This window comes from Armigeres subalbatus, chromosome 3 (genome assembly GCF_024139115.2).
Source record: "Armigeres subalbatus isolate Guangzhou_Male chromosome 3, GZ_Asu_2, whole genome shotgun sequence".
Classification (NCBI taxonomy): domain Eukaryota; kingdom Metazoa; phylum Arthropoda; class Insecta; order Diptera; family Culicidae; genus Armigeres; species Armigeres subalbatus.
In genome coordinates, this window is record NC_085141.1 from 184,077,048 (window position 1) to 184,094,504 (window position 17,457).

A 17,457-nucleotide genomic window follows, 5' to 3' on the forward strand; every position below is an offset into this window, starting at 1 on the left:
CTTATTTGTTTTCAATGAGGGGCCATCCAGAAACCACGTGGTCATATTTTTGAAGATTTTCAACCCCTCCCCCATGTGGCTTATCGTGGTCATTTGGCATACCCCCCCCCCTATGACCGCGTGGTTTTTTTTCAAGTGCAAAAATAAAAACCTTATGTAACTAAAACATATGGTTAATCCGATCAATTTTAAAGATGGACAATTTCAATTGATTCAAAATCAAACTAAACCCAGCATGGAAATTATAAATTTTCAGGAATTCCAAAAATTTTATGATTTTATCATGTTGTAATGTGTATCAGGTATTAGGAAATCTAGAACTCGCACACCTCCAATGCATCAGGAGGATACAAAAAAAATTGGACTCGCGAATATCTTATAAAAATTTAACTTATAATGGTTTAGAAATTTTCCAAAATATCCCTATATTATTAAACTTTTTAAAAATTTTTAATTAGTTTATTTTTAAATAACTATAAAGTTCATCACGGAATATCCCTATAGATTCCTTAGAGTATTTGGGACCTTCCATAGCTCTGGAGGTACTGGAAATTCTTAAGATATTAACCTCAGCGAAGCATCTGAACCACATCTCGAATATGCTTCAGTCAATGGTCCTTTCATGAGCGACTCATAGAGGAATGAAAGTATTATAGACCAATTTTTTTTTTTATTTCGGATCATTCGATTTATCCAATTAATCAACTTAAATATGAATGATGTATGATATAATATCCCAGTAGGTCCATTGGGTTGATATGACTTCAATTATTATTTATACAAGCTACTACAGACTTTTTAGGTTATACAAAACATCCTAGAAGTCGTAATGTTTGAACTACTTGATCATTAAAGTCCGTGAACCCAGTGCTTCTAAGGCCCTACAAAAACAGTTTGCGAACAAACCTCATAGTCATTGTGCAACTTGATGTTGACTTAAGATAATTTTGGGTACCTTGTCTCTTGGATCTCATGTTAATGGAAATGTCATGTTAATGTTAATTGCAGATGTCTTGATTGATCTGGTAGATTCATGAGCTGAACTTGAGAGCATTTTGAAGTACCTGGAGCATCTCGTATTCCTGAATATTAATCACTGGCTTAACGTTCAGGATGCGCCATCTTATCTGACCACCCATCTGTTAAGAATGATTCAAACATTAAAACTTTATTTACATGCTCTTAGAATCGAAATCTTCCCAAGGTTTCGGATATCTGAGTTTTCATGGTCAGTCAAATTTGAGCTCCCATATTTTTTCTGTAAAGCCAATATCTAGATGAAAAATTTTACTGAAGAAAATGGTGGCCTAGCTCTCTTTTGTGATTTTATAGACAATCTAAAATGCTGGGCATATATGACCCATCCGCCCTGAAAGGGTTGAGATTTGTTTTGGAAATCAATTTCAATCGTTATTATAACACTATGTTTTTACCTAGATTGTTTTAGGTATTGGAGTGTTTTTTTCTGGAACACTGCCACTTTTTTTCATATCGCAGAAATCTCCTTAGTTCTAAGACCCTTTTATGAATTTAAAAGCATTTTATTTAGAATTTCATGTTGATCATGTTTTTAAATGCAAGCTTCTCTATGTCATAACCTTTTTCATGCGCACTACTAGAATTTTGTGCATTTAGAATATTTAGGTGCATTATTAATTTTTTCGATCAATTATTCTAATTATTCAATATCATAAAAACTAGGTTTCTTAAGCCTAAATTATTGCCTACATTTATTGCTTGGATAAATTTTAAATTCCAAGATCTTCTTTATTTTCAAGAATATTTATTCTGAAGTTGCAAGGGAAACCCTTCGGAATATTGATAAGAAATTCTTCGGAGTCTCCCCGGAAAATCTTTAGAATTTTAACTAAATTTTTTTCCGAAATTCTGTAGAAACGTTCCGAAAAATGTTCGGTAGAAATTTGGAAGAACTAGAAGAATCCGTAGAAGGATCCGAAATGCATATTTACGATGAAAATTCCAATAAACATCAAATTCCGAAGAATTTACAGTATAATATAGAAAAAAAAAATCCAGCTTACTTTTTTACAGAATCTCTAAAGATATTTTCCAAAATTCTGGGCAACTTTATCGAATCTTCAAAGGAAATTCTTCTAAATTTCCAATGGAGTTTTTTTTTCGTTTTCCAAAATTTTCAGCCGTTTTTTTCTATTTCCAAAAGAAATTATTCGGAAGATTTTCCAGTAGAAAATCGAAAAAAGTTCATCTGAAACACCCATAATGAATTTCCCGAGGAAATTCCGATGTTTTTACAAGTGGAAATAACGAAAAAAATGTATTTTTGTAGTACTTGTAAAGGTTGTACTTTTGAAGCATTTCCAGTAGGAATTCCTTAAAAAATTAAATCAAAATTTTAAAGCTTTTCTGATGTGAAAATTCCTTAAACTTTCTAAATCATTTCCTGTGCATCTTTGCATGGTAAAGATTTTAAGCAATGTTTAGCTGAACATACAAAGAAATCAAAATGACATCCCGAAGAAGAATTAATTCCCGATGAAATTTTGAAATGATTTCTGGCTCAAATTAAAAAAAACATGAACCTTGAGAATTCTAAAGATTTATTCTTTGAAAATCCAAAGATTTTTTTAAAGATAATCCATAGACTCTATCGTGGAAATTCTAAATAATGCCTCGAATCAAAACATACTTAGAAAATTTAAAAAAATGTGATAGAATTCACAAAGAGCTTAAAAAGTATTCCGAAAATTTTCATTTCAAAATTCCAAAATTAAATAAAAAATCAACGGAAATATCAAAGTGTTTCATGTGGCATTGGCTCCATATTCCAACTGGAAGTTGGTCTGCTTTTCAACTTAGTATATTCTATTAGCATTTCCTCAGTTATAAATTGAAAGCTTTTATATGCCAGCCATTGCACGATTATATATCTTGTGTAGCAAATACGATGGATACACTATACCTAGGGTGTCGAGAATGTTTCCCACCCGAAAACATCCTAGACAGGAACGAGAATCGAACTCGTCATATCCGGATTGGCAATCCTACGCCTTTGCTCGGCTAACTGGAGACTGAACATGTTGAAGTGCACTCCTTAAAATGTTCGAAAAACTTTTTTTGGAAATGAAGAAGAATTTCTGGTGAAGATTCGGAAGAACTTGTCGAAGAAATTCATTAGAATGTTTTTCCACCGAAAATTATATGTATTTCCCACGGGACTGTTTTGAATTTTTAGACAGAATTCGCATGAAATTTTTTGTCGGAGTTTTAAAGAAATATTTCGGAAATTACACTGGAGATGTATTGTTTTTTTTTTCATTATCCATTTGTAGCAAAAATTTCACAGCAAAATTTTTCTGAGAGAATTGTTCAAAAAAATTCTGAATGCTAGCACTTTCTTCTCTTCTTCTTCTTCTTCTTCTTAAATGGCTCTACATTCCAACTGGAACTTGGCCTGCTTTTCAACTTAGTATTCTATTAGTATTAGTATTTCCTCAGTTATTAATTGAAAGCTTTTCTATGCCCGCCATTGCATGAGTATGTATCTTGTGTGGCAAGTACAAAGGATACACTATGCCCAGGGTGTCGAGAAAGTTTCCAACCCGAAAACATCCTAGACCGGACCTAGAATCGAACTCGCCATCTCCGGATTGGCAATCCTACGCCTTTGCTCGCAAGGCTACTGGAGACCCCTAGGAGAATGCTAGCACTTTATCAGGAATGTATGAAGTAATGTCAAAGTTTTTATTGGAAATTTCTTTACTTGATTTTTCCTAAATATCCACAAGAAATTCTTTTGAATTTTTCTTTTAAGATTTTTTCTTGGATTATTGTAAAAACATGAACATTTTTCGAAATTGTAGCTGCAGTCCGCTGATGCAAAAGTGTCGGCGGCGTGATGCCAAAAACCATCTGCGGCGGAATTTTTTTTAAATATTTTCCCATTTTTCCTTTCTATTTTTTTTGTGGAAATTGAGACTGAATCGCAACCTGTTTTTTTCGTTTTTGTATGGATATAGGATCTTAGGGTAAGATGGTCAAATAATGCAGATATGCATCGGCGTTGCGACCGACGCTGCGTTATCGATTTTTCACGATGCACACCTACGTCTTTTTAACGCTGAGTTGAATAGACGCTACGTGGGCTTTGTCCTTAGATGCGCTTTTCGTTTAATGATTAAATCATTCAATTTTGATGATTTGTATTTTTTACACCGCTATTGTTATTCACTAAAAGTTTTTCGTGTAAAAAAACCACGTGGTTCGAGAGCAACACCCCCCCTTCCCCCATGTGGCTTATCGTGGTCATTTTCCAAACCCCCCCTCCCCCCATATATGACCACGTGGTTTCTGGACGGCCCCTGATCACAAACACTTGAGTGCTACTGATGCCATCTTCAGCCACTCGAAGATTTGCCGCTGAAATGCGATAGACGCCATCCATGCTAATTAACTTTTGCAGCGTCTCCCTTCGACACGAGTGCTTGTGATTCTGCCACCGACGGTAACTTTCTTTCTTTCAACATCGCCACTGATGTTCCGGAACCACGCAATTGACTCAATGTTTTGCAATCAACCCTTTCTGAGTATGAGCATGAGCATTATGACCGCACTATTCGTAGTTTCTACTCCGTGATTGACTACGGGACGGGAAGGGAAGTCCTACTCTGGTTGCTATTAGAGACCGAGTATACCTCTGCATCTCCAAGATTGTCTTGGGATAGGATATCGTTTTAATTACATAGGATAATTTATCTGGATTCACTTTGGTAAGTGATGCGATCTATGGGATGGGAAATAACACTAATTCGTTGTCTCGCCACGAGAAAAATGTTAAATCAAGCACGCCCGGTGGCATATGAAAATTGAGGAGAATCGCGTTTTGGAACACCGAACGGACTCGCAACCCCCTGTACTTACTTTCCCGATGGCTACTCATTTCGCGACAACTAAAACACGCACTGTACTTACTTGTTCGATGGCTACTGCAAACTATTGAAGATCGCGCTTGTTTCGACCGGAGCAAAGCGCAATACATGCGCATGAGCCACCGAACACCAAATAGATATTTTATTATTTTCGCGACGACTAAAACACGCACTGTACTTATTTGTTCGATGGCTACTGCAACTCGTCGAGTCGAGTCAAGTACGAGACACTGAAGACGGCCTTACTGTTGAGGTCGAAATACGTATCTGTCAAGATACAATTATGTTTATTTATTTATCATCAGACTAAGGCCGGAGTGGCCTGTGCTGCACATAGAAGACTTCTCCATTCAGCTCGGTTCATGGCTGCACTTCGCCAACCACGCAGTCTGCGGAGGGTCCGCAAGTCGTCCTCCACCTGATCGATCCACCTTGCCCGCTGTGCACCTCGCCTTCTTGTTCCCGTCGGATCGTTGTCGAGAACCATTTTCACCGGATTACTGTCCGACATTCTGGCTACGTGCCCGGCCCACCGCAGTCTTCCGATTTTCGCGGTGTGAACGATGGATGGTTCTCCCAACAGCTGATGCAACTCGTGGTTCATTCGCCTCCTCCACGTACCGTCCGCCATCTGCAACCCACCATAGATGGTACGCAACACTTTCCTTTCGAAAACTCCCAGTGCGCGTTGGTCCTCCACGAGCATCGTCCAGGTCTCGTGTCCGTAGAGGACTACCGGTCTCATAAGCGTTTTGTAGATAGTCAGTTTGGTACGGCGGCGAACTCTATTCGATCGAAGCGTCTTGCGGAGTCCAAAGTACGTACGATTTCCAGCCACTATGCGTCTCCGAATTTTTCTGCTGGTATCGTTATCGGCGGTCACCAGTGAGCCCAAGTACACGAATTCTTCAACCACCTCGATTTCGTCACCACCGATAGAAACTCGTGGTGGGTGGCTCACATTGACCTCTCTTGAGCCTCTTCCTATCATGTACTTCGTCTTCGACGTGTTGATGACTAGTCCAATCCGTTTAGCTTCGCTTTGCAGTCTGATGTAGGCTTCCTCCATCCTCTCAAAGTTACGTGCCATGATATCAATGTCGTCGGCGAAACCAAATAACTGGACGGACTTCGTGAAAATCGTACCACTCGTGTCAATCCCAGCCCTTCGTATTACTCCCTCCAAAGCGATGTTGAATAGCAGACACGAAAGACCATCACCTTGCCGTAACCCTCTACGGGTTTCGAAGGGACTCGAGAATGCCCCTGAAACTCGAACTACGCACATCACCCGATCCATCGTCGCCTTGATCAACCGTATCAGTTTATCCGGAAATCCGTTTTCGTGCATTAGCTGCCATAGCTGGTTCCGATCGATTGTATCATATGCGGCTTTGAAGTCGATAAATAGATGATGTGTGGGCACGTTGTATTCGCGGCATTTCTGCAATACCTGACGTATGGCGAACACCTGGTCTGTGGTAGAGCGTTCACCCATAAAACCCGCCTGGTACTGCCCCACGAACTCTCTTGCAATTGGTGTTAGTCGACGGCATAAAATTTGGGAGAGTACCTTGTAGGCGTCGTTCAGCAATGTGATTGCGCGGTAGTTGCTACAATCCAGCTTATCGCCCTTTTTGTAGATGGGACACACGACACCTTCCATCCACTCCTGCGGCAGAACCTCATCCTCCCAAACCTTGGTAATCACCCAATGCAGCGCTATAGCCAGTGCCTCACCACCGTGTTTAAACAGCTCTCCTGGTAGTTGGTCAACTCCAGGGGCTTTGTTGTTTTTCAGCCGGCCGATCTCCTCCTGGATTTCCTGGAGATTTGGAGCCGGTAGTCGCATGTCCTGCGCGCGTGCTCCTAGGTTCATTACCATACCGCCACCGTTGTCTGCCATATCGCCATTCAGGTGCTCTTCGTAGTGCTGCCGCCACCTTTGGATCACCTCACGCTCGTTCGTAAGAAGGTTCCCGTTTATGTCCTTACACATATCGGGCTGTGGCACGTGGCCCTTACGTGAACGGTTCAACTTCTCATAGAACTTTCGTGTGTTATTAGCGCGGTACATATCACGGTCTCGATCTTCCTGCTGGCGCTTTTTCCTCCGGAAAATCGAGTTTTGTCTGTTCCGCGCCCGTTTGTATCGTGCCTCGTTCGCCCTCGTGCGGTGTTGCAGCAATCTCGCCCATGCTGCATTCTTCTCCTCAACTAACTGCTCACATTCGCCGTCATACCAGTCGTTTCTCTGATCCGGAGCCACCGTGCGTAGTGCAGCGGTTGCGGTGCTTCCAATGGCGGATCGAATATCTCTCCAGCCATCTTCAAGAGATGCTGCGCCTAGCTGCTCTTCCGTTGGGAGTGCCAATTCCAGCTGCTGCGCGTAGTCTTGGGCTAGTCTACCGTCTTGTAGCCGCCCAATGTTAAGCCACGGCGGACGACTCCGACGCGTGTTGATCACCGTCGAGAGTTTTGAGCGCAGACATACTGCGACGAGGTAGTGGTCGGATTCAATATTCGCACTGCGGTAAGTGCGTACGTTCGTGATGTCGGAGAAGAATTTACCGTCGATTAGAACGTGGTCGATTTGGTTTTCCGTTACTTGATTAGGTGATTTCCATGTGGCCTTGTGGATATTCTTACGGGGGAAGAAAGTGCTTCGGACTACCATTCCGCGGGAGGCTGCAAAGTTTATGCATCGCTGGCCGTTGTCGTTCGATACGGTATGCAGACTATCCGGTCCGATGACCGGTCTATACATTTCCTCCCTTCCTACCTGAGCGTTCATGTCACCGATGACGATTTTGACGTCCCGCAGTGGGCATCTATCGTATGTCTGCTCCAGCTGCGCATAGAACGCTTCTTTCTCATCGTCGGATCTCCCTTCGTGTGGGCAGTGCACGTTGATGATGCTATAGTTGAAGAAACGGCCTTTTATCCTCAGCTTGCACATCCTTGCGTTGATTGGCTGCCACCCAATCACGCGTTGGCGCATCTTTCCCAGCACTATGAAGCCGGTTCCCAGCTCGTTGGTGGTGCCACAGCTTTGGTAGAAGGTAGCCGCTCGATGCCCGCTTTTCCACACTTTCTGTCCTGTCCAGCAGATTTCCTGAAGCGCTACGACATCGAAGTTGCGGGGATGTAATTCCTGTCGCAACCTGCGAAGCCTAGCGACTTGCAGTTCCATGTTCCAAGCTTCCAATCGTGATCCTTTATTCGTCGCCTAGGTCGTTGCCGATTGTATCGAGTCGTATTATCTTCTATGTCGTTCTTAATAGTTGTTTTTAAAGGCGGCTAATTGGGCCTGCGCAAACCTCCTGTCTCGTCGGAGGGCCATCGTGTCAGGGCTGTTTAGCGTCCCACCTAACACCAGGACTTGGGCTTGTGCGCTTTGAGCGGCACACGGTCGCTTTGGCGGAGCCTACTTGCGGATACATGCAGCTTTTTATAGAGGTTTAATAGGGCCCACTGTCCAGCCCCACCACATCCTAGGCAGGCGCCACAACTCGCAGATGGCCTGGGGAGGGATCGTCAAGCCCTTGGACATAGTCCCTGCTGCCCCCAATACAATTACAATACAATTATGTGGTGGAATTCAATGGGATTGTATGAACTCGTCTTATGACAAGTAACCAATAATGTTAGCCACTTTTTATTTGTTTACGTAACAGTTGTACTGAAAAACGTACATTAAGGACTATTTTAAGTTGATTCAAAATAATAGTGAATTACAGGTTTGGAGCTTGGGCTGGGCATATGCGATTCTTGTACAAAAAATGTAAGAAAAGCTTACAAAATTGTTAGATTTTTATACAATATTTGTATAAGAATCTAACAACTTTGCATATGCCCAGTTCTTGCAGGTTTTGGTAGATTCTTATACAGAATTGTAGGAAAATCTAACAACCGCCGGTTGGGTGTAAAATCCCCTTGAATTCCACCACTTAATTGTATCTTGACAGATACGTATTTTGACCTCAACAGTAAGGCCGTCTTCAGTGTCTCGTACTTGACGACTAGTCGAGTCAAGTACGAGACACTGAAGACGGCCTTACTGTTGAGGTCGAAATACGTATCTTTCAAGATACAATTAAGTGGTGGAATTCAAGGGGATTGTACAAACTCGTCTTATGACAAGTGACTCAAAATATAATTTTTGGGGTCATTCTTACAAAACGTGCTCTAATTCGTTACAAAATAGTTTGTCCAATATTGTGTCTGCAAAAAAGATGTTCCAATTCACATTCTTTATAACATTGCCGAGGACAACCACTGCTTTTGTACACCTGCGTAAATTTTTTATTTCATACCGCTCTTCAAGGTAGATAGATCATTGATATTTTCTTATCAAAAGAAAGCCCAAGAAATATCCTTCAACTCTTCTGAAGACTCTGTAGTTGTAGTTTTCTAAAATGTAGTTTTTAGGTCGAAAACTAAAAAACGCACTTTTTGGGGGCTTCTGAACCAGTGTGCGCTGTCCGGCGGCCACATAATGATTTTCCGCAAAGACGCCACCATTTAGAATACATTTTCGGCACAGTCACCATCCCGGTATCTTCCCGGATTACATAATCTAACGTCAAAAAGCAAAAACGACATAGATAGATAACTTATTAACACTTATGTGTCGAAATTTTAAAATATATCAATATCACAATCTCACTCATTTCTACGGAACTGAACATGAATATAAGCCTAACATGCTAGAATAAACCTCATAAGCCACAATCCATGTTGTAATTGAGTTCTATTGAATTTTATTCAGATCAAAGACTGGTTTATGTATTAAATTCTTGATTATTTATTCAATATCAAGTTCTGTGGAAAGTAGCCGAGCGTTACGAAATTTTCTAATCAAAACGATTCCATCTGACAAACGCCTGCAGATTGGCATCCTGATGTACTTTGTGTGCAATTTAAACCATTTAAACTAAAACTTTGTCATGCCTTTGACATGACGCTTAACCAAACTATAACTGTTTTTAGTTAAGCTTGCAATCGTCATATGAGAAGTTGATGGCGTGGATCAAATTTGGATAATTTAGGAAGGGTCAATATCTCAGTGAAGATGATCTAATCCGGTTGTTTGTGGTTGCTTCTGTCAATTCGGTAAAAACCATTTGAACCTCATGAGGTCGTTACAAATATTTAAATAAAATTATGTCCTACTGGTCTCCGCGTGTTCAAAGTTTAAGTACAATGGATACAATATGCCCGCCCAGAGAGTCAAGAATGTTTCCAACCCGAAAACATTTTCGACCGGACAAAGAATTTATCTCGCTATCTCCGGAAAAGCAATCTTACGCCTTTGCTCGCAAGGCTACTGCAGGCCCAAATCGTTTTGCCTATCGAAGTGAATAAAATATCTTTTGGTACTAATATAATATTCGGTCCCAAGACAATCGTGGAGGTGCAGATGTATATTCATGTATACTACTGACAATACTTTTCTTTCTATTTGTCCGTAAAGGCGTAGGCAGTGCTGTTGTTGACTGGAACATAAATGATCTTCAGAAATGTTGAAAATTGCCTAGACCGGCACCGGGAATCGAACCCAAGCACCCTCAGCGTGGTATTGCTTTGTAGCATCTTACCGCACGACTTAGGAAGGCCCCATTTAGTATCATGCATTGAATATAATCTTCTTCTTCTTCTTCTATATACATAAAAATGAATTTCTGTCTGTCTGAACCTTATAGACTTTGAAACTATTGAACCATACGGCGTGAAAATTTGTATGCAGAGGTTTTTGGGGCCGAGGAAGGTTCTTAAGAAGGTTCGAAACCCCTCCCCCTTTGGAAAGGGGGGCTCCCATACAAATGAAACACCAATTTCTTCATTACTCGTAAATTAATCAGAGAATAAATCAATTTTAGGCGAAAGGAAGTTCGTCGGTTCTGTTAGTGTATAATAATATGTAAACATTGTTTTGAGGAAGGTAAATGAGATCCAAACCTAATTATAATTTATTCAATGTGCTTTCCAACAGGCATTCCTGTGACAAGCAAGGAGAGGCAATGGTGCACTTTCTTTTAAGTAACAGGTTGTCATATGAATATTTATTTTTATTCGTTTGATTTGATTTGTTATCGATGTGCTACCGAAAAGCAGCCTATGTCTCTCCTGAACAAAATAATGCTTGCCCTTCGAAATAATCTTAATATCGTGTCTTGATACGCTTCAGACCCACAAAAAACAACACCATTGCAAATGCAAAAGTGAAGAGTTTGCCTTCGTTTTTTTTTTAACACAATAAATATAATAAACCGTGATGGAGTGTCTCCTAGCGCTGTCCTCCAGCAGAACTAATCAAACACTTATATGAGAAATTTGCCACCGTATGGCCCCTACGGGTGTACTTCATCTTTCATTCGAACACGAACCAAACAAAAACATACGCTTCTTCGTTTTCCGAATATAAGAGAAAACATGGCGAAATGATTCCATCTGTCGTGACTGTGATCGAAAGCCAAGGTTCGTTGGTAAAGCTCTTACGTGACATTACTTTTGATGTCTTTTGAGTGGAGGTAAAATAAACGGTAGGTAGAATGGAAAACTTTACCATCCTTGCCGGTCCTTGCTTTCGACGCCCGGGAGGTGGTTTGCGTTCCGCCCGGGCAGGATAAGCAGCTGCGTCGCTGATAAATCATTGACAACGTATTCTCTGGGAGAGTATGCTGTGAATTATGTGCTCCATTTCACCAACTGAGATGCCCCGTCCGTTCGTTGCATCGTCATCGCTGCAAAACGCCGAAAACCGTGGCTAAAACTTTTTTTATCTACCCGATTTGAAGAATGAGGAGAAATATTTCAATATAAATTGTTTCGAGTTGAAAAAATATTGGCGCGAAGACAACCAGCAGCTAAACCCAGTATGCATGGATCCCACGCGAACCGGAGCTGCGATAAAACAGGAAATAAAATTCCCATTTTCCAATGATTTCATGTTTTCCCATTGAGGCCCGCACCTCGCGCTTCTATTCGATGCTGTTGGTTGGGGAAGGTAGGGGGTGGGGTGGAATAACTTTTTCCCTTCGAAACCAACAGCGGCTCATTTTTCATGAATACATAGTTACGAGCTCTGTGCTTACTTGCTTTACTTTTTCTGGCCTGATTCAGACGCGTTCTTTGTCTTCGGTTCGATCGAACGAAACGGTGCTATCTGATGAGGACGATGACGTTCGCTCAAGTGTCACTGGGAGTCTCTTTGCTACTATCAGTTGGTAGGTACGGGGGCAGGCATGCGACATGCTGTCGCAGCAGACAGTCGGTGGATCCTCTTTAGCATGAAACACTTACGTACTTTGCTCAGTTCGGTGGGTTCAGGGATGGATTCTAGGAATAGTAAAGGTCACGACATAAATTTCCGTTTTAGGATTTTCTGGTAGCTAGTTCCAGTTTTTTTTGCTGGGCTTGAGCTGAGCTTGATTGATTGCTCGTAATTGCTACTTCATTATGAACCGATCAGCTGTTCTTGCACAGAGAATCAACAGATGTTTGCTTAGGACTAGCACTTATCTTCAATGTACAAGTACTGGTGATCTCATTTGTTGATCACACACTAGCGCCTGCCACGTCAGTTGCATTCTGTCAATGTCGAAATAAGTGTGAAAATTATTATGCAATCACTCGTGCACTGCAAACCGAATATACCTCTGCACTTGCCAGAAAAAGAAAGCAATTGATGGAATTTCTAATTGGGGGTAGGAAACGAGCTTTTTTTCGTTCATTCCCAATTCTAGTAGTCACTGCACAGACCATAGAACGATGCAAAATCTTTGCATGCGCTGCTGCTGCAACAGATGTCAGATGATCAGCATGCAAGTATGAATTGTTCACGGATTCCCGGAGAAATCGTTAGTGAATTCCCGGAGGAATAATCCTCGGAATTAACCTTATGCTGCAGAAAAAAAAGCACCCGGATTGCCGGAGGAACCATTAGAAAAGTGCCAGAGAAATTGTTTGCGGACAGCGGAAGAAATCTCCGCAGAAATCGATCGAGGATTGTCAGAGGAATTGTTCCCGGATTTAGAAAAATCGGTGACGGATTGTCTGAGTAATCATTTCCAAATTGCGAATTAATTGTTGAAGTTATCGCAAATTTCCGGTGAAAAGATCACGAATTGCCGTAGATATCGTACCCGGTTTGCAGGAGGAATAATTTCTGATTTGCCGGAGGAACCAATCCCAAATCGCCAAAGAATCGTTCGCGGATTGGCGGAGAAATCGTTCCTGGAATGCCCGAGAAATCGTTACCCGATTGCTTGAGGAATTGCTCCCGAATTTCTGGAAAAAATGTTCCTGAATTGCCGAAGGAATCGTTCATAGAGCAGTCGTTCGTGGGGACGATTCCTATAAAAAATCTGAGAATCCTCCGACAATCCGCAAACACTTCCTCTGGCAATTCTAGAAGCAATCCTAATCAATTCGAGAACGATTCCTCTGAAAATTCGAGCATGATTTCTCCAGTAATCCGCCAACTGTTCCCCCGGCAATTCACGAACCACGAACCTCCGGTAGTCTGCGGACGATTACTCCGGCAATCCGTGAACGATTCTGCGAAAATCCACGAAAGATTCCTAAGGAAAGTCACAAATGATTCCTCCGGCAATTCGCAAACGATTCCTCCGGTAACTCACAAACGATTCCTCCGGAAATTGGATAAGGGTTTTTCCCGGAAATTTGAAAACGGTTCCTCCGGCAATTTGAAAAAAAATCCTCCGGCAATTCGCAAACGATTTCTTCGGCAATTTGAGAAGGAATCCTGTGGTAATCCGGAAACGATTCCCCCGGCAAATCAAGCGATTCCTCCGGCAATTTACGAGCTATTTCTCCATCAGTTCGGAAACATTTTTTTCGGCAATTCACGAACGATTCCTCTTGCAATTAAAAAAAATCCTGCAACTCGAGAATATTTCTTCCAATAATCCGCAAACTATTCATCCGGCAATTCACGAATTATTCCTCCGGCAAGCCACGCATGATTACTCCGGCAATCCGCGAATGATTCATTTGGCAATCCGGGAACGATTCCTCCGGAAATAGGAGAATGATTCCTTCGAAATTTTTAGAGCGATTCCTTCGACAATTCAAAAACGATTCCTTCCGCAACCCGCTAACTATTTCTCCGGAAATTCATGAACGATTCTCCTACAATACACAAGCTATTCCTCTGGGAATTTACAACTGAATCATCGAGGAATTAAGGAACGATTCTTACGGCAATCCATGAACGATTCCTGTGGCAATTCGCGGTCATTTGGCCGAATGTCGTTTGGCCGAAAGGGTCATTTGGCCGAGCGCCATTTGGCCGAATGCCGTTTGACCGAATAGTTGAAATACGTTTCCTTATGAAGGGAGAAGGAAGAAGGAAGAAGGAAGAAAGAAGAAGAAAGAAGAAAGAAGGAAGAAAGGTGCATGAAGAGGGAAGAGGGAAGAAGGAAGAAGGAATAAGGAATAAGAAGAAGGACAAAGGGAGAAGAAAGAAGGAAGAAGGAAGAAGGAAGAAAGAAGAAGGAAGAAAGAAGAAGGAAGAAAAAAGAAGTAAGACGGAAGAAGGAACTAATGTAATGGCTGCCACAATTTTACTCATGTTCATGTTCGATTTGACGTTTGGCTTGTGTTGTCTGACATCGTAGCGATCATCATCATCATGATGATGGAAACTTATCGTTGTTGTGTCAGAAGACACAACCCAAACTTCAAACTGTTTCCACCCCACCAAAATTTGAGCTTGATTGTGGCGGCCATTAGCGCTAGTAAAATGCTGGATTCCATTAGCATTTCCTCAGTTATTAATTGAAAGCTTTTCTATGCCCGCCATTGCATAAGTATATATTGCCTGATTTTGTCAAAATTGCACGCGGCGTACCCTTCAGGAAAGGCCGTACCTTTAGTTGAAATACGTTTCCTTATGAAGGGAGAAGGAAGAAGGAAGAAGGAAGAAAGAAGAAGAAAGAAGAAAGAAGGAAGAAAGGTGCATGAAGAGGGAAGAGGGAAGAAGGAAGAAGGAATAAGGAATAAGAAGAAGGAAAAAGGGAGAAGAAAGAAGGAAGAAGGAAGAAGGAAGAAAGAAGAAGGAAGAAAGAAGAAGTAAGACGGAAGAAGGAAGAAGGAAGAAAAAAGAAGGAAGAAAGAAGAAGGAAGAAGGAAGAAAGAAGAAGGAAAAAGGAAGATGGAAGAAGGAAGAGGGAAGAAGGAAGAAAGAAGAAGGAAAAGGAAGAAAGAAGAAGGAAGAAGGAAATAGGAAGAAGGAAGAAGGAAGAAGGAAGAAGGAAGAAGGAAGAAGGAAGAAGGAAGAGGGAAGAGAGAAGAAGGAAGACGGAAGAAGGAAGAAGGGAGAAGGAAGAGGAAGAAGGAAAAAGGAAGAAGGAATAAGGAATAAGAAGAAGTAAGAAGGGAGAAGAAAGAAGGAAGAAGGAAGAAGGAAGAAGGAAGAAAGAAGAAGGAAGAAGTAAGACGGAAGAAGGAAGAAGAAAGAAGAAAGAAAAAAGAAGGAAGAAAACAGAAGGAAGAAAAACGAAGTAAGAAGGAAGAACGAAGAAAGAAAAAGGAAAATGGAAGAAGGAAGAGGGAAGAGGAAGAAAGAAGAAGGAAAAGGAAGAAAGAAGAAGGAAGAAGGAAAAAGGAAGAAGGAAGAAGGAAGAAGGAAGAAGGAAGAAGGAAGAAGGAAGAGGTAAGAGGGAAGAAGGAAGAAGGAAAAAGGAAGAAGGAAGAAAAAAGAAAAAAGAAAGAAGAAAGAAGAAAGAAGAAAGAAGAAAGAAGAAAGAAAAAAGAAGAAAGAAGAAAGAAGAAAGAAGAAAGAAGAAAGAAGAAAAAAGAAAGAAGGAAGAAGAAAGAAGAAAGAAGAAAGAAGAAAGAAGAAGGAAGAAGGTGGAAGGAAGAAGGAAAAGGGAAGAAGGAAGAAAGAAGAAGGAAAAGAAAGAAAGAAGAAGGAAGAAGAAAGAAGGAAGAAGGAAGAAGGAAGAAGGAAGAAGGAAGAAGGAAGAAGGAAGAAGGAAGAAGGAAGAAGGAAGAAGGAAGAAGGAAGAAGGAAGAAAGAAGAAAGAAGAAGGAAGAAGGAAGAAGGAATAAGGAATAAAAAGAAGGAAGAAGAGAGAAGAAAGAAGGAAGAAGGAAGAAGGAAGAAGGAAGAAAGAAGAAGGAAGAAAGAAGATGGTAGAAGTAAGACGGAAGAAGAAAGAAGGGAGAAAGAAGAAGGAAGAAAGAAGAAGGAAGAAAGAAGAAGGAAGAAATAAGAAGGAAGAAGGAAGAAAGAAGAAGGAAACAGGAAAATGGAAGAAGGAAGAAGAGAGAAAGAAGAAAGAAAAAGGAAAAGGAAGAATGAAGAAGGAACTAGGGAAAAGGAAAAAAGGAAGATGGAAGAAAGAAGAAGGAAGAAAGCAGAAGGAAGAAGGAAGAAGGAAGAAGGAAGAAAGAAGAAGGAAGAAGAAAGAAGGAAGAAGGAAGAAAGAAGAAGGAAGACAGAAGAAGGAAGAAGGAATAAGATAGAAGGAAGAAGGAAAAAGGAAGAAGGAAGAAAGAAGAAGGAAGAAGGAAGAAGGGAGAAGAAAGAAGAAGGAAGAAGAAAGAATAAAGAAGAATGAAGGAGTAAGGAAGAAGGAAGAAAAAAGGAAGAAGGAAGAAGGAAGAAGGAAGGAGAAAGAAGAATGAAGGAATAAGGAAGAAGGAAGAAAGAAGAAAAAAGGTAGAAAGAAGAATGAATATAGAAGATGGAAAAAATAAGAAAGAAAAAGGAAGGAAGAAGAAAAAGGAAGAATGAGGAAGGAAGAAAGAAGAAGAAAGAAAAAGGAAGTAAAGGAGGACCACTCGTAAAATGAGGTCATTTTAGGCCAGACGGCATTCGGCCAAACAACCCGTTCGGCCAAACGGCATTCGGCCAAATGACGTTCGGCCAAACGGCATTCGGCCAAATGGCGTTCGGTCAAACGGCATTCGGCCAAATGGCCTGACCCCTTATATTCGGTTAGTTACTGCAAAACTATTCTTTTTCGAGTCGCCTTAGCCTGATTAAAGGTATCTCGAGCATACTGCATCGTGAAATTGTTGCATGATTGAGCGTTCGTTTTTGATAAAATGTAGAACAAAAGTGTGCATAAAAATTGCCAGGGTGCCAAAAAAGGTGTTGCTGTTGCATTTTATTCCCATCAATAGTGGTACATGTACATTTTGTTCCAACAAACTCGAAATTTGTCAAGAAACTTCGCATATTTCTCAATGCCACCTTTAGGCATATCAGTCATAACACGTTGGTACAGTTGTATTGCAGAAAATTGCAATTTCGAATTTTATTTTTGAGGTTTTTGGAAAAATGCATCTCCTGTAAAATTTACTCAATGTAACATGTACCACTTTCGCTGGCACCGGTTCAACATTGTTGTTTAAATTTTAGAACCAAATCCAGTTCCAGATGTCGCACATGTCGGGTTAGGGCTTTACTGTTCTGCCTTCTCCCATTGATTCACACATGTTTTTTTTGACAGCTTTAATTGATACAAAATATCTCTGGCGATTTATGTTGATGCCCTAGCAATGTGCAAAGATG

The 17,457-nt window shown here is 41.0% G+C and overlaps 1 protein-coding gene and 1 pseudogene across 4 annotated transcripts in view; one reads left to right on the top strand and one right to left on the bottom strand.

The window, feature by feature from the left end:
• LOC134225949 (protein eva-1) overlaps nt 1-17,457 on the bottom strand; it is a 586,714-nt gene that overhangs the window by 269,583 nt on the left and 299,674 nt on the right. The window lies entirely within an intron of this gene.
• Nucleotides 14,301-16,573, top strand: LOC134221234 (trichohyalin-like; annotated as a pseudogene).